Source organism: Camelus ferus, chromosome 15, assembly GCF_009834535.1.
Source record: "Camelus ferus isolate YT-003-E chromosome 15, BCGSAC_Cfer_1.0, whole genome shotgun sequence".
Taxonomy (NCBI): Eukaryota; Metazoa; Chordata; class Mammalia; order Artiodactyla; family Camelidae; genus Camelus; species Camelus ferus.
In genome coordinates this window covers 15,324,083-15,345,944 of record NC_045710.1, presented here as the reverse complement: position 1 = coordinate 15,345,944, position 21,862 = coordinate 15,324,083, and the positions used below count along the sequence as shown (strand labels likewise).

At 40.2% G+C, this 21,862-nt stretch overlaps 1 long non-coding RNA gene across 1 annotated transcript in view; it reads left to right on the top strand.

Annotated features, from left to right (window-relative positions):
* The first annotated feature begins 12,427 nt into the window (after positions 1–12,427).
* LOC116668912 overlaps positions 12,428–21,862 on the top strand; it is a 255,855-nt gene continuing 246,420 nt past the window's right edge. Inside the window, exon 1 of the long non-coding RNA XR_004326178.1 lies at positions 12,428–12,603. This is a non-coding gene — a long non-coding RNA (uncharacterized LOC116668912). The remainder of the gene's footprint in view (positions 12,604–21,862) is intronic.

The following is a 21,862-nucleotide window of genomic DNA, read 5'->3' as shown; positions in this document are numbered from 1 at the left end:
AGGGGGTGCTGTGGACGGAAGCAACATGTTAGAAAGCTGGGGAGGGGGTTAGAAGTAAGAAATTGGACACAGGGAACAAAGACGACTCTTTCAAGGAGCCTGTCTGTATGTAGTTGGGAGAAGATGATTCCAGTAGTGGCTGGAGTTAGCTCACAGGAGGGATCCAGGGAGAGGGGGAGACTGAGTGGAGGACATGGAGGAAGAGACGGATAGCTCATAACTCATTGAAGGGAACCGCAGCAGAACTAGAGGAACTGGCCACCTAATGGGTAGTACGAGGCAAGAAGGAAAGAACACAAAGACGCAGATAATACATGTCAGTTAGATGAATTACTTACATCTACCATGTAAGTTTTATTTTGATTAGTAAAGTATGATTTGGTAGTCCCTACAATCTTGCCAGAGTTCTTCTATTTGGTCTCAAATCCAGAAATCTGAGCACTTTGGAAAGCTAATGATAACATTTTGAAATTTGTAGCTTTGATTAATCTTTTCAAGTCACATCAGCCTCAAGCACCACAAAGATCTATTGTTGGGCCATAGGACAGGCATCCAGACCACTGTTTTCTGAAGTGATGCCAACATATCTCATTTTCTTTTGGTCCTCTGACTATAAAATAGAAAACTTCCACAACTGAATGATGTTACTGATTTGATTTTGAGATTGATTAAGCTGTTATTGTTATACTTTTTATTCAATGTCCAAGAACATAAGTTCCTGGGCTACTCATGCTAAGCAGTACTACATTTTAAAATGCCACAGTGCTATTTGTAATATCAAAGAACTAATTATCTGGTTTATAAATCTGGATCTACTAATCTTCCGTTCAATCTCAGTAGGACTTGTTTATTTGAACCTGTCATTGCATAGCATGTCATTGATGTATCATATCATATGTCAAGTCATAGTCTTTATACACACACACACACACACACACACACACACACACACACACACACGTATGAGTTTGATCACAGGCTTTAAAGTTACAGTCGACATCAGGTCTTCGTCGCGAATCTGTTCGCCCTGTCTTCTTGAACATACGGTCCGTCAGCTAGATGCTATGTGTCTCAGTATTCCTCCATTTCTTCTCATCTTTCCTCCTTTTTCTGGAGAGACATGGCAGCCACTGTAGAAAAGCTGGATGTACCTGGTGGTTGGCAGAACTGCCCCCCTAGCCAGGTCCCTGGGTTACTTCGTAGAGCAGAGGTTGCCTGTTCGGACGGGTTGTTTTATTCAAGTGAATCTTGCATCTTGTTGGAGTCACTTGGTTTTGATACAGGAGCCTAAACTTGACCCTAACTAAAATAAACCTGAGTCCCTGGAAGTGCGATTCTGCCGTAACAAAAGCCTGAAACACGTTTCGTTGGCTCAGAGGTTAGCTGTTGGGCCGTGAAGGCGCAGATGCTGCAGGCTGGAAGCTGAGACTTACTAGGCCACCGCAGACTTGTTGGTAAAACTTTTTGGTAAAACAAGTTAGCAAGTTGGCGCTGTGCCTGGTGGGGATGATACGTGTGTGGAAGTAGTTGGATAGGGCTGTCATGTTACGGTATAGTGCGTGCTCCCTGCTGCTTTCACTGAGACATGGAAAGAAAATGATGAGCTCAAGCAAGAACTGGGAAGTCTGTAAGTAGCGTTTGAAAACATGGGTGCTTCTGTGTCGCAAAGAACAGACGCTAAAACCGTGTACATAAAGCTTTCCACAAAGCCTGCCTTTGAGGCTTTCAGCCCGATGAAGGGCTAGAGCCTTGGCCGGAAAAGCAGTTTCACCTTGGTGTGCCACTAAGACGCTTTGTCTTAAATTCCCATAGGGTGTCCTCCTTAAAATGAGGGAGAGAAATGGGCTGCAACTGACTTTGCCGTGTAAGGCAGACTTTAGGGGCTGTCCAGGAAAGAACTTCGGATGAGGTTACTTGAACACGGCAGTGGCAGGTACCAAACAGATCAGAAACCTAGTTGGGGGGACATTTTAGGCCACAGGACGGGTCTGCCAAAGCTCCCAGGCTCTCAAAATTGCATGCGCTGAAAGCGTACTGAGAAACTACGGAGCCCCCAAGGAGATCCATACCCTCCCGCACCCATTTCAGATGTGGGCCCAGGAGTAATGGCCAGGAAGAGCCTCCCGGAGGGCATGGCTGAGGAGCATGGAGGACGACGGGCAAGGCAGCTCATCCCAGAGACAGCCGGCATCTAACCTGCTAACTTACTCCACTGCTCAGGCAGGGAGACTTTTCAGTTCCTATCCAGCTGTATTTATTCATACTGTATAATCAGTGACTGCATGTGTCTGCAGTGGGAGATGTTACTGGGGTTATTCTGTTGTATACTATGAGGAGAGGGGGGTGCAAATTGCTTTTTAGATCACTAGATGGAGTCCCAACAGGGGATATCTCTGGACCTGATGAAGAGGACTGTATATCACCTAAAGGTCTAGGATTTTGGAATAGAGGAAATACTGGAGGGGACTGTGTATTATCGCCCTTGGGGCAAAAAGTCTATGTGTGGGAGGAGAGCACAGATTGTTATATGGCAGGCCAGAGTAACAGGCCGCAGGAGATTGAAGGTTGTTGCTCACTTTTAGTTCTATTCTCTCTTCTTAGTCCTATAGGCACCGGCAAGAAATTGTGTTTTCCAGGTTTCTCTGAAGCTAGGTATAACCACGTCACAAAATTCTAATTAATGTGATGTGCTATAAATACTATATGTAACTTCTGGGTTACCTTCTTAAAGGCTCTTGCCTTGGATTTTCTACTACCTTTCCTTCCCTGTAACTGGAAATGAGATGACTGGAACAAATCAGAAAGCTCTAGGTAGCGGAGCTGCCTCACTAGCCTGGGGGGCTGGGGGACTCAGTGGAGCAGAGACATCCTGTCTGCACTGGATAGTTAACATGGGAGAGGGGAAAAAAGTCTACTTCATTTGAACCAATAATTTTGGTGTCTCCCTGTATAAAATTTTAAAATAGAAGCAGCTTAGTGTTTATTGTAATTCGGACGAAACATTTCACAAGTCTCCATAATCATTTAAAATGTCATATCATTTAAAAAGAAGTAACTCTACTGAAGATTATATCCAGAGAGGGAGAGGGAAAGGGAAATCTGCCTAAGTGCATATCCAAAGAGGAAGGCTAAAAATTGGACACAGATATTAAATGTTTTATAAAGAGATAATGTGTAATTATGTAGCCATGTATATATATAGCTGCATAATTATTTGTTATATTGTTTAGTTATTCATGAATAGAATCAGAGACACATATAATTAGTGGGTAGCTTGGTGGGAAAGAAGTAATTTTTTAATATTTATGTTTTAATATAACTGATATCTGGGCACTGAGAGCAACTGGGATTTCCAAAAGACTTCCCTTGGGGATGCTAAAAGATATGGAATAAAAAGATATATTCCCAGATCAAGTAAGTAGTGAATGCTGCATAAACCAAGCTGAATAAACTTTTTTAAAGGGAGGGCTTTGTATGCTTTTCTGTATGTTAATCTGTACAGTGTGTCTCCAAGAGAGAAGTCCTTTCCTAGGGAATATGTGATAGGACCAAGTCTCCATAGCACAGGGTATGCAGTGCTGCTTTAAATGAACTGGTGAAGCCATCTCGAGATACTCTGCCTTAAATGAGCTGAAAGTACCCATCATGCTAATCCTGCCTCTTCTCAGCACTCTTTTATGCTCAGTCCCTTACTCCTGGGATACAGCCAAGCTTTCTCAGACTGATGCCCAGCGCTGGCAGAAGCTGAGATCTCTTCTCTGAGCCATCTATGACCATGGATTATAGCTTCCTTATAAAAGGAAACATGAGCACCATTTCAAGCCATCCTCCCCACCCCTTGTGGAATTTTAGTCTGCATGGGTCACTGCATGTAAAAATTACAAATTTACTAAACCCAATGAACTGTTATTTACATTAATGAAAAAATTTATAAACATGCTTGCAAACTGTGAACGACAGTGGTTTGATTTAGGAGGAACCATCAGTCATGGGGCTGGTCTTTGTTTTGGAGTCTTAGGTTCCTATGACAAAGCTTAGCTGGATCTTGAAAATGAAGTGACCGGTTGATGCCTGATCCCAAGAACAAGAGTGTGCAAGGGATGGATGCTCAAGAGTGTTACCTTTCCAGTGATACTGCGAGAAAGTTGGATTTTCTTCAGAAATTTCAGCATTTCCTTAGGGAAAATGTAGTTATTAAATCATGAATGCAATCAGAAGACAAATCCACTGAGGATGAGGAGGGAAGAAAATGCCTCGAGTCTTCAGTATGAAAGGGAAAGAGCCAGAGATGCAGGAAGGGACTGTACCAGATTGCTGCTGGGGAGGAACCCAGGAATGAACAATGAAGCCCAGACTCTTCCCCTGGCTTCTTATGGCTCAGAACCATCTGCATGAAAGGAACTGAAAGCATCGTGAAGTAACAAAGACAGCAAGGGAAGGAGGACTTCTGGGGGGAAACTAACTCTCAAAGGAAACATGCTTGTATAGCATCCCTTGCTATTTTCACGGTGCCCTGCACTGTACAAACGTACAACCTATTGTTGAGATCATGGGCCTCCTTACCCACCACCAAATTCTGGAAATGTGGGCAAGGGGCTAAATTTCTCAGCTAAGCCATCTGTGAAATGGGATGTGGTTTGTACCACCGACATTTCTATGGGGATATCATAAGGACAAAATTAAGAAATACACGTAAAACACTAGGCACATAATGATCAATCAGTAAATGTTAATTATTTTGTTATATTTACAAATGATTACACCCTTATCACACATTTTTTTTCAGAGTACCACTGTGGTATCATTACCTCCTCAATTTAGCTAACTACACTGATGATCAGAAAGGTTAACCTGATCTAAATCACACAACTTCCAGAGAGAACTCAAATGTGGGTTTCCGAATTTTGAGTCCAATGTTTTTCTTTTCCTCTATGACACCATAGCCGTTTTCAGAATGAAAAGAATATGATTAATTCAGTGATCTAAGTTAAAGTTTGTTGGGGTTGTTATTCATAATGTTTGTTTTTAGTTTTAAACAAATCCTTGTAGTACAAAGCTCTGGGTTAGGCACCCTACCGAGGTGTTGATTGTATCTAAAATCCCCACATTTGAGTGACCCTCCTGATATTCTAATTCACAGACAAGTGCTCAGGCTGAGACACTTAATTTTCCACAGTGTGGTTGGTTGCAAAAGTGACATCTGAAAAGAGAAAATTGCATTTATAAGTTTTTAACTCTGTCTTACTCAAGTGAAATCTATGAATCCCAAATGCCAGTGTTTTGCTTAGATTAATAAAAATCTGCAGTATTAGTCACCAAGGGAAAGGACTTTGTTAGCAATATGAAGGCATTGCAGAAATAACTTTAGTTTCCTTGTATTAAAATTCAAATACATCAAAATATATCTAACATCCAGAAAACTAGAAATCTATAATCAACTTCCAAATAGATACCCCCAGGTTAAAAGCTCTGCTCATCATGGTCTTTCAGGGACCCAGGCTGACGGAGGCTCCAATTGGACACAAACTTCCCTGATGGCCAAGGCATGAAAAAGAGAACAAGGCAAACAATTTAACGTATCTTGATACTTCTGCTTGCATTTCATTGGCTTTGGCCAAGTCACTAGGCCAACAAGGCCACGACCAAATCATAGACGTAGAGAAATGCAGTCTTACCATTTGCATAGGAGGAGGAGAAACATATTTGGGAATGTCCTTAGGTAAGGATTACCAAGAGCAGCAACCTTATTTTACCTTAATAAACCACAATTACTTAACCCAGTCAACACTTTTTTTTTTTTTCTTTCTCTTTGGTGACGTGTTCAACTTCTACTGCCCTGGAAAAGTCACTATGCCCCCTGGCAAAGGCATTCCTCGTTGGTGTTAAGTTCTCTAAAACAGCAGCACATAGAATCGTTGAATGCAAAGGGAAAAAATGTGCCCACTCACTATGTGCAGCAGTGAGAGGTGTCGCTCCCATTTCTGTCCCTGGCTCTCAGACTCCTGTATTCAGGCCTTGGGAGAAGCAGCACTATCCATCTGGCAGGAGAGAAGGACTGTTTTACAAGGTGGTGCCTTTCAGCTGATAATGCAAATGAGTGTGCAATTGGCCATCCCACTGTTCTTTAAGGCCAGTTACCAGTGTGTGATGGGACACATGGCAGGGCCAGTGAATGCCATGAGTTTTAGCTCATCACCTTGCTTCGTCTTCCATGAAATAAGATGCCTTTCAAATGCATTGCAGTATGGAGTAGTAAGAGACAAAAAAAGAGGCAATTTTCTTTTGTCAAGTCTCCTGGGAAACAGACTGAGACAACTCTGTATGGGTGGTTTCCTGGAGTGTGTTCTCTAGAACACTTGTTTAGGGAATGAGGAAGAAGGATTACGCAGAGAGAGAAATTCAACTGAAATGCAGAAGAGGTCTCAGCCTCTTCTTCAGGGAGTTCCAGAACAGGGATGGCCTTTGTATCTCTGCCTCAGCCTGTCCTTGGATGTGGGCTACACCAAGGAAGAGGTATACACTCAAACAAGGCAGATCTTTTGACTAGGAGTAATTTCCAGAAAGATTGTTAGCAGTGAGTTGACAATAGCCAACCCTCCAGAATCCGGGAGAATGAGGCAGTCAGCTCACCGCAGCTTTCCTATGACATTCAGTAAGATCTCACGTGATATTGTGGGGGAGAAACAGGATAGGCAGAGAAAGCAGACGCAATCCAGAATAAGCAAATCTTGTTTGAGTGAAGACAAATTGCTACTTCTCACTTCCACGATGAGAGGGTACCAGGTAATCAGCCTGCCTCTTACTGGCTGCTAGTATCTGCAGGTGTGTTTATCACTGCTGCATGTACCTATGACCACTCAGCTGGGCAGGAGCCCTTCTAGCCACGACGTGGGCAAGTCCATATTGTTTGGTGCATGTACGACTCCCACCTGGCCACCATGGATAGTCAGTTAAGATTGTATTTTTTTATCTTTAACTTATTAATATTATCTGCATTGTTAATTTTTTTCTGATGTTGTACGAGCCTTACATTCTTAAGAAAATCTTTTCTTGGGCAAAATTAAATCTAGACACGTTGCTAGATTTGATTTGCCAATATTGTATTAGGATTTTTCCATCTATGTTCATAAGTGTGATAGGGCTATAATTACCTAGTTCTCTACTTATCTAATTTTGGTGTCAAGATTAAGTCAGTCTCATAAAAGGAGTATTTTTTTTTAACCTTTTTCTTTTCTTTGAAACTGGTTTGAAGGATTATCTCTTCACTGCAGTTTAGAGAAAATTTACCAGTAAAATGCTTTTACCTATCTGACCTCCTCTTCTACTGCCCTCTCCTCTTCAGTTCCTTCCTCTCCAGTGTCACCAGCTCCTTTGTTGTGCCTGGAATATTCTTAGAGCTGGTTTGCACTGGAATTCTGCCCTTGCTCTTCCCTCTACCTGGAATGCTCTTTCCCCAGATACCAGCATGGCTGGATTCTTCCCTCCTGAACCTTCCTCAGGGGCATCTACCTGACCTTCAGTTTAAAATATCAGGCAAACCACTCTGTCACACCCATTTGCTTCTTCCCACCCCTGTCCAGAACTTCTATCTCTCTTACCATGTTCTATTTTTTTCATTGTCTTTATTACCTTCTAGCATACAATTCTTATGATTTTTATGGTTTATTTTTGTGTTCCCTTACTAGAATTTCAACTCCTTAAAGACAGCAATTTTTCTTCTTTGGTTTTGTTCACTGATGAACCCAAATGCCTGGAATAGTGTCTGACAAGTAGTAGTGTCTCAATAAATATGTGTTGAATGAATGATCTGTTGAATAAATGGTGACAGTGACCTTAGGAGGATAGAATTTTTGTAGCCACCAATCTAATTTCTGAGCTAGTTTTTGCTTTGTAAATAATTTAGGGCTTACACAATGGGAAAAGGGTAGTCTCTCCATTAAATGGTACTGGGAAAACTGGTAATCTACATTCAAAAGAATGAAACTGACCCCTTTCTTACATATTACATAAACATTAACTCAAAATGGGTTACAGACTTAAATGTAAGATCCCAAACCATAAAACTCATAGAAGAAAACATAGAGAAAAATCTGCTTGACATTGATCTTTGCAATTTTTTTTTTTTGATAGGACATCAAAAGCACAGGCCCCCAAAACAACAATAAACAAGTAGGACTGCATCAAACTATAAAGCTCCTATACAGCAAAAGAAAAAAAAAAATCGACCATATGGAAAGGTAATCTGTGGAATGGGAGAAAATATTTGCAAACTACATATCTGATAAGGGGTTAATATCCATACTATATAAAGAACTCTCAATACCAATAAAATAATCCAATTAAAATGGGCAAAGGATCTTAATAGACTTTTTTTTTTTCCCAGAGAAGACATACAAATGCCCAGAAGATATATGTAAAGGTGTTCAACATCACAAATCATCAGGCAAATGCAAACAAAACCACAATGGGATATTACCTCGCACCTTTTAGTATGGCTGTTAGCAAAAAGAAAAGGGCTAAGTGTTCGTGAGGGTGTGGAGAAAAGGAAACAAACACTATTGGTGGGGATTTGGAATAGCCATATGAAAGACAACATGGAGGCTGCTCAGAAAATTAAAAGTAGAACAATGGTAGGAGCCAGCAATCTCCCTTTTGGTCATATGTCCAAAAGAAATGAACACAGTATCTCAAAGAGGCATCTGCCGTTCCATGTTCAGTGCAATATTCATGTGAGCTAAGCTATGAAACAAACTAAGTGCTTGTCGATGGATGAATGGATAAAGAAAATGTGACTGTATATATGCAATGGAAAATTATCAGCCACAAAAAAGAAGAAAATCCTGTTATTTGTGACAGCATGGTTGAATCTGGAGGATATTATGGCAAACGGAGTAAGTCAGACACAGAAAGACAAATTCTGTGTAATCTCACTTATATGTGGAAACTAAAAATGTTGAACTCATACCCAGAGCAGAGAATAGTGGCTGCCAGAGGCTGGGGTGTGCAAGAAACAGGAAGTTGTTCAAAAACTACAAACTTTCAGTTACAGGATAAATAAGTCCTGGGGACCTAATGTACAGCATGGTGATTTCTCTTAATTAGTATTGTACTAGATACTTGAAATTTGCTAAGGGAGTAGATCTTAAGTGTTCTCAACACACACACACAACACATGGTAACTATGTGAGGTGATAGATGTGTTAAATTAGCTTGATTGTGGTAATCATTTCACAGTGTATACTTTTATTAGGGCACTATGTTGTATACCTTTAGGAATACAGCTTATTAGCACCCTGGGAGGGGCAGAGGTTAGGTTTTCTTTTCCTTCTTAAGTCAGTTCTTGTAATTTACACTTTTCCATGACACTCCTGTTCCTCTGAGTTGTGAAATATATTGACAAATGCTCAAATTAATTTATAAGACTTTTAAAATATATAGTCATACCTTGCTTTTTTCATTCCTGACTTCTCTCCTTCCCCCATCCCCTATTCTTTGATCAATCTTATTTCAGGATAGTCTATTTTGTGACTGTTTTCAAAGAATCAGCTTCAAATTTGCTGATTGTCTCTAATTTTCTGTTTTTTTTTTAATTCATGCTTTTATCTATGTTAATTCCTTTCTTCTACATTCTTCTGGTTTATACCATTTCTCTAGCTTCTTGAATTGAATATGTAACTCATTTATTTTTAATGGTGTTTTTAAAGATGTGCTTTTAATACTATAATGGATCTCTTGTTCCACTTATGCTACATCTCACGGGTGTTGATGTATAGTTCATGTGTTGTCACTGGGCTCTAAATATTTTATGTATTTCATTGTGTTTTCCTCTCAAATCCATTAGTCATTTAAAAGTATTTAAGACTTTTAGGGGACTGTCACTTACTACTGATTCCTAATTTTTTGTCCTTTGGACAGAGATCATATCCAATGTGATATCAGTTATTAGAGCTGTTTTAAGAGTCATTGTATGGTCTGATATTGAACCATATTGAAATTCTCTAAGTATTTGTTGTATACCACAGTTCTTTGTAGATCAGTCTTACTAATTCTGTTGCTCTTTATTTATGTCTAGTTTTTCTGGTAGGAAAATTTCTAGTAGAAATGTGACAAATCTGCCACAATGTTTTGGTCAATTTCGTCTTTAACTGTGTCAGTTTTTACCGAATAATACTTAGGAAATGCTGAAAGAGCAAAGTTCTTTTACATTTTTTTATTTAAAAATTTTTATATTTGTTATAAAATATTAGCTATATTCTCTGTGTGTGCTGTACAACATATCCTTGTGGTTTATTTACTTTTTATAAAGTAGTTTGCATCTCTTAATCCCCTGCTCCTGTATTGCCCTTCCCTCCTCCCCTGTCCCCACTGGTAAGCACTAGTTTGTTCTCTATGTCTTGGAGTCTGCTTCTTTTTTGCTACATTCACTAGTTTATTTTATTTTTTAGATTCCACATATAAGTGATAACATACAGTATTTGTCTTTCTTTGACTTATTTCACTAAGCATAATACCCTCCAAGTCCATCCATGTTGCAAATGCCAAAATGTCATTCCTTTTTTATGGCTGAGTGGTGTTCATTGTATTAGATATATGCACATACCACACCTTCTTTATCCATTTCTCCGTTGGCAAACACTGGCGGACACTTAGGTTGCTTCCAAATCTTGGCTATTGTAAATAATGCTGGTATGAGCACTAGGGTTACATGTATCTTTTCAAATTAGTTTTTTCATTTTCTTCGAATATATGCCCAGGAGTAGAATTGCTGAATCATATGGTAACTTTGTTTTTAGTTTTTTGAGGAAACTCCTTACTGTTTTCCACAGTGGCTGCACCAGTTTCCTTTCCCACTGACAGTGGACAAGATTTCCCTAGCACCTGGTTTCTTGATTGTTATATACTATTGTGTTTTCCATTTATTATGAGTTAGTGTTCTTCCTTATTTCTAGTGATATTTTATAGTGTTGTATTTTTTCTCTTTTTTTCATTTTCAATTCAAATGCTACTAACTTTTCTGTACTTTTCCTATTATATTTAAATATCTCATGTACACTCGTAACTATTACTTGTTAAGTTATAGTTATCATGTCTATGATAAGTATATATTATATCTTTATCCTCTTCCAAGTAAGGCAAAAAACTTTGCACTTTTTACCCACTGAATAACCCTCATAATTCTTACCATTGCAGTGTAGATTATCACAAAACCCACACTTTTATCATAAAATAGTTACTGTTACAATGTTTACCCTCAAACATTAATTAGAATTACTTGCATATTTTACCATTTCTGTGCTAGTCATTTTTCCTTCTAATCCCCATTCCTACGTTTGTTTTCCTTTCTACTAAAAAGCATCAGTTAATTGTGGTTTCTGTGAAAGTCTGTGGGTGGAATAACTCCTTTTGTATTTGTATGGATCAGCAAGTTCTTATTTAACCCCAGCTCTTGAATAAAAGTTTGGCTGGACATGGAACTTTAGATTGATAACTAATTTTCTTCAGGTTACTTCTTTCCAATTCCTTTGTGTCAGGCATCAGTGTAGCCAAAGTCTGCTGTGAGTTTGTCTTTCTATTGAGTTAAAAATGTCTTTTCTCTCTGATACCCTTTAATGTTCTCTTTAATATTCTGAAGTTTTACTAACAAGTATTGGAATGTCGATTCATGTTTATTCATCTTTAGAGTTTCCATCTCTCTTCCAACATTGTATATTGTCCAATTTTTCTTTTAGAGCCCCTAACACGTTAATCTTAGTTATTTGAGATTCCCTGTCTGACGATCTGCAAATCTGTGTCATAGCTAATGCTGGTTCTGACGTTTGCTTTGCTTCTTCAGATGGTGTGTGCGTGTGTGTCTTTCTGCATGCATTGTAATTTTTTTTTGTTGAAAGCCAGACACAATGTACTGGGTAGTAGGAACCTGAGGTTATAGGCTGTAGTGTAAGAGTTTATGTTAATCTGGCCAGGTGTTGGCTGTGTTTAATGTTTGCTGTGGCTGTAGGTGCTTAAGGCTCAAATGACTGTACTGTCCTTGTTTTTTGTCTCCTCTCCTGACTTTGGGATTTGCTAAGTACTTTTTCTTTGATAGAATCTATGTCTTAATGGCTCTTTCCATGATAATCCATTGTTGTTACACTGGAGCCCTGTTGACATGGTCAAGTGGGGCACTCTGCAATATTATGATTAAATCTTACTCTTTTAATGAGCCTATGTCTCTCTCTGGGCTGTGACTGTTCCCAGTGTTTCTGAGCTCCCTCTCTTACCTAAGACAGGAAGGGCAGATGGAGTTGGAGTATCAGAAATGCCCTTCCCAGAGGCGGGCTATGGCTCTGGGAAACATCACTCCTCCTAATGTAGACATTTTTTGTGGAGAATGCTCTCACTACCTTTCACGATGACTAATCTTTTCTCCCGACAGAGCCAACAGGGATCTTTCTAGGCTCTTCTCCATGAGCAGCTGATGGGGTTTCTGGAGATAAAGCCCATGACACTGTGGGCCACCCCCAAGCCTGGGTCCCTGCCCCAGAGATCCTCGCTCTTCCACCAGTCCGCCCTTGGTCTTCACCTGGTCCTGCCAGTGCATCGCTCTGGTGGCTTCTGCTCCAGGTAAGCAGGTCTGGGTTCGTGTGACTCTCGACTGATCTACAGATTTCAGGGTGGAGGTTTGCCCTGCAGCCCAATTGATGGGCCCAAGAGAAGTGTTGATTTTCTGTTGGTTCAGCATTTTTGTTGTTGAAAGGATGGGAAGTGACAACTTCTCAGCTCTTTACATGTGAGAGCTAAAATTTTTAAATTACTTCAAAATTTACTGTATTATTTTAGAAAGTATTTGATCCCAGACTGTGTGTGTATGTATGTGTGTGTGTTTAGGTATCTTATAGGGGATGGAAACCCCACTCAGTCACTGATTTCATTTTTGATTCTCATTTTTGTAAGGGACACTTTTGTTCCCTATCCCTAATTGGAACTCTGGCCAGGCCTGTCAGATTCCAGACTTGGCAACTTTCAGAACAATAGCTTTGGCTTTTGATCTATTTTTCTATTTCTGGTCCATGGGATTGTTTACCTAGTTTTGAACTAGAGCTATATTTAAAATACATTTATCTTACATTTTATCTATCATTACTATGACAGAGGAGGATGATTTTAAAGCCTGAGTCCTTTGGAATTGGAATTCTGAAGTTTATTTTAATCTTAACTTTGACTTTTGGACATTCTTGTTATAAATAATGATGTATACAAATCACATTTAACCCCTGTTATACCATATTTTTCCATGGTGAATAAAATTATATATTTACACTTAATAATGGAGAAACATTTTTAATAATTATGACAATCTACTCAAAGAGACCTTCCTCAGTCCCTGTAAGAGATTACCACTCCATATTGCCTTATAAACTATCTTAGTTACAATGTCACTTTATCTAACTCCTAAATGTTATAATATCTGAATGGTTTCCCCTAACATTTGGAATTGTGAAAGTTCAAAAAAGAATAAGAGGGTTGGCCATTAAGTGCCTGACAGAATTTGTTGGGTGCCAAACCCTGTTGAAAATGAAAGGCAAAAATAGCCACATTTACAATATGTTCAAATTATAACGATAGGTCAGACACTAACATGAACAAGTAGATAACCTGCAGTATCATAGTATATTCTGTACCCTATAGTATGCAAGTGATTAGAAAATACACAGCAGTTTTTGTCCCAGCATAAAATTAACCTAGAGTAATATGTCTTTAAAAATCTAGCAGATTTTTCAGTTTCCCAGCTAGCATACGTATTTTCATTTCTGGATTCACAGGTTGCAGGATGGGATGGGAGGAGCTGAACTTAGAAGCTTTGAAAACTGTTTTTAAAAATAATTCTTCCATAAGTACTTTCACAAAGAAATAAAATATCTTAATGGTTAAAATGATCATGCACTCAAAATAATAGTTGGTACTTAGAGAGTGTCTTTTCCTTACATATGAATTATAACCAAGAAAAATGGTAGCTTTACCTTACAGATAGAAGATCTTAGAAATGGAAATGTTTCATTTGGCTGCTCTGGTGACAGACCCAGAAATGAGTGTTGAAGCTCATATAAGAACCTGGAACTTTGACAAGAATCCTCTCCCTTTCCATTTTAGGTCAGTCTCTGCCTCTAAAAGCTGGCTAAACCCTCCCTGGTCCTCCCGGGATTACTGGCCTGTAACTTCCACCCCGTATGTCTTCTGCCCTGAGTGATGCTTTAACCAGTACCATGAAAATTCACTACAGAAAGCAAAAAGAAGGCAATGAGATGAGCATTTAATTCCAATCCTTTGGCCCTTGAAAGTATCCTGTGGATTTCTGCCTGGGTGTGTTAAGGGGCATAGAAAGCAACGCTCCTGTTAGACAGTAAATTGCACGCAGGGCTGTATGATCTCCTGCTTTCTTGCTGTCTTTCCCTGTTTGCCTCCAGAAGCTGCCCAGCAGTAGAGGCTGGCAGGCTTGCATTCCACCTGAAGCTCAAGAAGTCATCTTTGGGTGACTCTGCTGTCAGCACAGCTATTTCGGAGGAGGGAAGGGGACAAAGGGATTTGCTCTTTTACCAAAAGGCATTGTTCCAGGATGAGAGGGCTGGAGGAAGAGAAAAGGATGCTTGACTCCTTAAGTGCCTGCCTTTTCAGCACAAGACAAACTGCTGCTATGATTGTCTTTGTAATCCACTTTGGTACAGATACATAATAGACATTATATATAATGCATGCCAGAAGTCAGAAAGCCAGAAAGTTCTCTGACACTAACACCTTACAACTTGATGCTAAAGAAAATAGCCTTGTGTGATGAAAAGTGTGCCTTTCATAGAAATTGCTCCTCCGATTTCCTAAGTTTAACTGGCAGGCTTAGCATTTCATTCCAATCTCACATAGCGACTGATTGCTCGGGGCATCATATTCCTTTAAAAGTCACATCTTTACTGCTTTTCGGTAATTGCATTCTGTGTGTGCAGTGATCTGAATGCTATTTGAGGGAAAAGGGCATAATATTACATATATGTTAGAGAAAGGTGCTAAACCTCTGCCCAGTTTCCTGATATTTCCTGATATGTGGATTCAATAATGATATAGCCACATTTTTAATTTGTATTACTCTGGTTTATAGTTTCTTTTTTTTAAAAAAGAAAAATAAGCCTATTTAAATCTTTCATTCATGGTTAATTAAGTGATTGAAATGGTCAATCAAAGACTTACCATAAATTTCTAAACTACTGCAGTGTTTCTTGCAAAACATCCAGAAGCCAATAAATGAATTAAAGAAGATATTTAATGCTGAACAGAGCATGCATTAAAATATAAACAATCCTTGGGGAACATACACATGTGGAACAAGCTGGCAGTTTATTAGAGCCCAGAGTTAAAAGTCCAAAGGAAGAGTAGTGACAGAAGGACACTGAGGCCATGAAAACAGGAGTACAGGTTCAATTAATTTATTGACATAATTAGTATATAGTTATTAATAACATTACAGAAGCAGTTGGCAAGTGAACATACATGGACACCATTTGAATGAATTCAAAAGAACCCTGTACTTACCATAATTAAATTATTAGTTCTGAGAAAGCCACATAGACTATGGAAGCCATCACAGCGGGCCAAAAGTCATGCATCCAGTTTATTTTCTCACTAAAATAAAATGTCTGGAATTTTTATATCTTATCAAGCTGAATCCATAGAGCAGAAATGATTATGACTACCAGGATTGAGTGGCTCACTTGTCATTTCAGCATTTGTGAAAAAAACGTGGGCCAGATCGCCTCATGGCTTATAAAAAAAAAGAAGCAGGGAAACATAAAAATAAAATTTCTTAAATGAAATCAGTCTCTGGGCAAGCAAATTCTCCACTTCTGTATCTTTGCCCCTGAATAAACGTGTAAACATAAGAGCTAAAGTATTAATTTCAGGTTTTCTAAAGACAACACAGAGTTAAGCACACTGTGAAGAGAATAATCCCAACTGTAGGTAATAAAATTTAAAAAAACTTCTCCTTTCTTTCCTTTAATTATGTTTTTAATGCTCTTTGCTTTAATCCTGCACTGTTTTTGTTCACCTGGTGAGAAGAATGCAGACTTTAATCAGTGAGATGGATTTCATTCTAATGTAGCTGTTGTGTATTGGCTTGCTAACCTCAATGACACTTGTAAGCAAACAAACCCAACAATTAAGAAGAAAAAATATATTATTTAGGGAAAAATTCAGACTCTGGAAATTTTAACCAAAAAAAAAAAAAGGAAACATATATTAAAAGAGAATTTCTTCAGCATATACTTTCTGCAGAGGGAAGTGAATCTTGGAATATTTTGAAAGATAAGGATTTGCATATAATCGGGTAACACTGAGTTCTGTTGGGGGTAGGGGTGCTAGATATGGGTGGGGATTTTCACGCCATGGCTGTGGTTGTCTGGTAATCTGACCTAGATATTTGGAATACTGTTAGTCTTAGCAGAATATTTGTGGGATCAGGAAATTAAGAAATGAGTTTCTGGAGGTGGTTCCTCCTTGGTTCTTAGCCTCTTTGGATTTCTGAGTGTCTGATAAAATCTATGTTTCTTGTAGCAAAAGAATTGACGTATTTGTGTACAACGTGCAGTAACAAGAAGATAAGCTTTAATAATAATGCCTAATATTTATTGTTTGCCGACCATTTGCCGGCATTTTTCTGAGTACTCTTCCCATTTAGTTAACCCAGTTAATCCTCCCAACATCACTCTATATAAACATTTTTACAGATGAGGAAACTGAAGGAGAGATTAACTGTCCAAGTTCAAACAGCTTGAAAAGGTGAAGCTGAGTTTAAGTATTCTGGGTCTAGTCTGGGCTCTTAGCTGCTTTGCAACACTGCTTCTCCATCAGACCTTTGAGACAAGACAGCTCTTCTCAGCTTGGGCAAAGGAGTTGGCACTACCTCTCTGCTCCTTCCACTAATCAGTGGTTAAGTTGCATACAGGGCCAGATGAGTGAGGGCATTGTAAGTACCAGTTAGCCGTGGCGTGTCTAGCCCGCTGTCTCAACTCTCCTGAGTCTGTATTCCCATAACCTGTCAGCCTGAGGCCACCAGTGCACTCTGACTGGTCTCACTGGTGTTTGCCTCTGTCCAACCCCATCCTGAAAAATTTTCTCATGTTGCTTTAGACACTGTGGACACTGTCAGAATGCCCAGGAACCTGTATAGGATCTTGGGTCTTCAAAAGATGAGATCTACAGGCCAACTCCTCTCCAGGCTATGAAAGGAAATTTCCTGGTGCAATGCTGATAGTGTATGGGAGAAAGTGGTGCCTGTCCTCACTGAGAGTATAGAACCTTGTGGACATTACAGGTCCTGGCTGTGTACCCTGGTCAGCTGAGCCCTACATCAGTGATGGTCTGAATTTTAGGGGTCAGGAGGGTATAGCTGAGTCTCGAGAGCTGGGCAGCAGTGAGAAAGGCCCTCCTCTCTTTCATTCAACTTCATGTGCTTGGGTCAGTGCTGCCAGGAAACCTTGAGATGAATATCATGTTCTCCTACACGTAGACTCGGAGCCTTCTCACTCTTCCTGACCTAGGAGGAAATCCCTATTTCATTAAAAAAAATCTGCATGCGGCTCTGGAATACAGAGTTAAAGTGGGATTTTCATTTGTTCACTGAGTTTTTTTATTGAGGTGTAATTTTCTTGCAGTGAGGTGCAGATATTCTAAGCGTGCAAGGAATTCAGTTCTGACAAATGTGTACTCCTCTGTAACCCACACCCCTATCAATAGAGTGAACATTTAAATAATCTTGTACAATAGATTGGGCATTTACATTCCTTCCCCAGACAAGTCCTCAGCCCTTCTCCATAGGAGGCAACCTGTGATTTCTTTCATCTTGGATTAGTTTTGCCTATTCTGGAACTTCAGTATCACTGAAACCATATATGACTTCTTTCATTCACCGCAATGGTTTTTTTTTTTTTTTTTTTTGAGATTCACTCGCGTTGTTGCATGTATCAGTTGTTTGTTCCATCTTACTACTGGGTGGTGTTCCATTGTATGACTACACCACAGTTTGTTGCTGGACAAATGGATGATTGGCAGTTTTTGGCTGTTACGAATCAAGCTGCTATAAGCATTCTTGTACAAGACTTTTGTGGACACAGCGTTTCATTTCTATGAGTAGAGCTGCCGAGTCACACATGGCAGTTGTTTTTGTAGGGTAGACAGGAGGTGTACAGGTGGAAGGAGTGAGGTATCCCAGGCCAGCAGAATGATTTGAGCCATCGTACACAGTGCACAGAGGCGTCATCGTATGTTAACGACGAAAGTAGAACTAATCACAGAGTAGGAGGCAGAACTGCCTGGACGTGGCTGAGTGCCCGTCCTGGATCTGTTTACTTGAGTATGCACTTGTTCTTGCTACTTGTTTCATTAATGACCTCAAATCCCACAGGTGTTCTAATTGCCCTGGAAAGACCACTGTGATTATCTTTATTATACAGTCCCATGGAAAGAACCATGCTCCAAGTGGCGCCTAATCATGACTGGCTCCTACTGATCTAATTACGGCTTGCTCTGGGACACACCCCGGAATAGCTTGCGATTTTTCTTACTTCTCTTAGGCAAATGACATGAGATGGTGGCCCTGTGTGACTGCTCAGAGACTGATGGTGGAACTCCCTGGGAAGATATGGCCTTATCATTTTTTGGCAGTGTGTGACATGTCTTGATCTCTTTCAAGGGCATTTGGAGGTTGCTGCAAGAGAGAGCACTGTCCCATGGGCCAGACACCTGCCTGTGGTGGGAACAGAAATCCCAGCCCTCAGATTCCTAGAGCACAGGGCAGCCTGCACACACTGCAAAGTGCACTGGAGATGGACTGGGGTCATGAGATGAGATGGAACCTGCATTTAGATGATGAGGGATGTATGCTTGTCTTAAAGACTTCGGGTACACATTATCAGGGACCCAGAAAGCTAAATTAGCCTGTACTCCATGGGCAGCAAATAGGAGATGATCTTTTTTGTCCAAACCTTGTGAGCACTGAGTAATATTTACCAGTCACCTTCTACAGCGATTACCCAAACTCTCACTTGGTGTTTTTTCAGTGGTTCTGTTTGTTTTATTTTGTTCCATTTTTAGTGGGTGGCTGAATGGAATTTGTCATTATCTTCCTTTCCCAAGTGCTCGGGGGTCACCTTACTCACAGGGTGTCAGGGATGCTTTACTGATTTCAGGATCATCTCAGAAGTCACTTGATTCTTACCTTATGCCTTGGCCATTCACGATTCTGCCCTGACACTTGTATTTTGCAGAAGCTGAGTCTTGGTAAATATTGTTGGAGCTGGAGGTCCTGAATTGTCTCTAAAATGCCCAAATCTCTATTCTCAAAGAACAAGTTCTTAGAATTGCTCTATTGACAAATCCTCTGCTGTTTAGGGAATTAATCATGACGCCACTGCAAAAATGTAACAAAATCAGAGGTGGAAATTAGCTTTCCTCCCCCAGGGTGGAAAGAAAGAGGCCGGATTCAGTGTTCAAAATGAGGGATTTCGGACACATTAAAAAATTTCTGGTCGGTAATTAGAGCTTGTGTGTTTATTTCTTATGGCTGCTGTGACGAAGTACCGTGGCCTGAACGACTTAAAACAACAAGCATTTATTTTCTCACAATTCTAGGGACTAGAAGTCTGAAATCAAGGTGTCCACAGGGCCATGCACCCTCTGAAAAGTCTTGGGGAATCATTCTGTACCTCTTCCTTGTTTCTGGTAGGTTGCCGGCAGTCCTTGGTGTCCCCTGGCTTTAGCTGCATAGCTCCACCCTCTGCCTTGACCACCACGTGGCCTTCTCCTTGTGTTCCTGTGGCCATCTTCTTTAAGGGGACCGGTCATACTGGATTTAGTTCCAGTATGACCTCATCTGAAGTAAACATCTGCAGTGGCCTTATTTTCAAATCAGGTGACATTTTGAGGTCCTGGCGGTTAGGACTTGAGCCTATCTTTTTTTGAAGGGTACCATTTAACCCACAGCATTGATACATTGAGTATGACACAAACCACACCCTAGGATGGGCAGTTTCTTGGGCAGTCTTTACAAACGGGAATGCTGAAACTGACAGGGAGAGTTCCTGGGAAGAAAGAGAACGTTCAAACGTTCAGTGTTCCGCGAGACACAGACCCTGTAGCTCCGGAGCAATCACAGGCCTGAGATTAGTTCCTGACTATCAACCATGAATCTGTTACCATTTTTTTTTTTTGCTCCGAACACTTGCTTCTAATTATGCCCCTTTGATGTTTGCACTTCTCAAACGTCTTGAAACTAAGTTCATTTCCATTTCTCACACTTTTCAACATTGTTAACACAAGCCGAACACAATTCTGTTCTTTTTGGGCCTGTTTGGTTAGTCAGAGCCTACAGCAGCTTAATAATTGTAAGTTGCTCTTTTCTTCCTCCTCCTCAGCTGGCAGCTTCCCTAGCACAAAAAATCTCACCTTGTGCCTCGCAGAGCAGGAACAAAGAGGTGGCCACCTGTGTGGTTTGTGAAGGAACTTCTGACACATTTAATTTCATCTGGAAGCTGAGTGTCCGTGTCAGCAACTTTGTTCCAAATGGCTCCAGGGAAACCTGAGTTTTGTCTTGATAGCTTTTCCTTGTATTGTACGCTTTGTTTTTCCATTTCTTTCACTAAACACAACGTGGAAAGAAGCCCATAGTTTTTGCACCTTTTATATAAGCTTTTTGGTGATTAAAACCCTAGGGTGTTGAGTTAGTGTAAATGTTAAAAATGTGTACCTGGAGAACAGTAAGAGCTTTCTCTCTGCGCATTTTTCAAGAGAGCTGTGAATAATGCTGGATTGGAGACTCTGGGAAGCCAGGGCACACTGATTATAGCCCATGCGGTGATATTGTAAGTTTTCCCAAACTTTGCTGTGTTAGTGCCTCCACATCATTTCTGAGAAAGAGAAAAAAGCTCAGCTCTCCTACTGGCCTCAGGAATATTGGAAATTCAGTGAACCGCAACTATTAAAATATGGATATATATTAAGCATGTCTTTTTATTCTGATGCTTTGACATCTTGGGGTCTCCCTGACACTGTAAGGGATTTACCCTTCCCAAAGTTAGCTAATCCCTCGAGGTAGCAAATAACTTGTCCACCAAGGAGTGGGCTTTTCATAGGCAAACTAACCAATCTAGAATCCATGCCTCCTTTATCATTCTCTCACCCTAGGAGCCACTGTCCCCAACCCTAGTCACCTCAAGGCTAGGTATCTTAGAACCAGGGCAGCCCTGCACGCTGGATGGAGCCTGCTGAGGTTTTTCAGTCTAGCCCGTCCTAAACCCATCTAACCTGCTTACCCTGCTTCGCCCATTTCTTCCTATAGAAAACCACAATAAAGGCTCCTGCCCGCATTTTCCCCTTTCTGCCTCTGCCTCCTGACCCACCCTGGTGCTTCAGTGTGTGGCCCTGCAAGGCTGCTGACCCTCCTGTGTCTAGGGATATATGGGTATAAAAACTTCTTCCTTCAACTAAGTGTCTCTGTGTGTTTTCATATCTGACTAGAACAAATGCCAAGTACGTTTTAAAACAGAGTGCATGAAGATTTACTCAAAAGTCACTCAGATCATTTTGAGATGTCTTTCATTGCTTATAGCCAACTCAATGACTGGCTCAAGGGTGACTTTGACCAAGCTCTCCCAAAGGAAGAAAGAGATTGCTTCCAAATCTTGGCAATTGTAAATAATGCTGCAAAGAGCATAGAAGTACATATATCTTTTTGAATTAGTGTTTTCTTTTTCTTTGAATAAATACCAAGGAGTGGAAGTTCTATTTTTAACTTTTTAAAATTTAAATTATTTTGAATTTTCCTCAGCCATAAAACAATCTT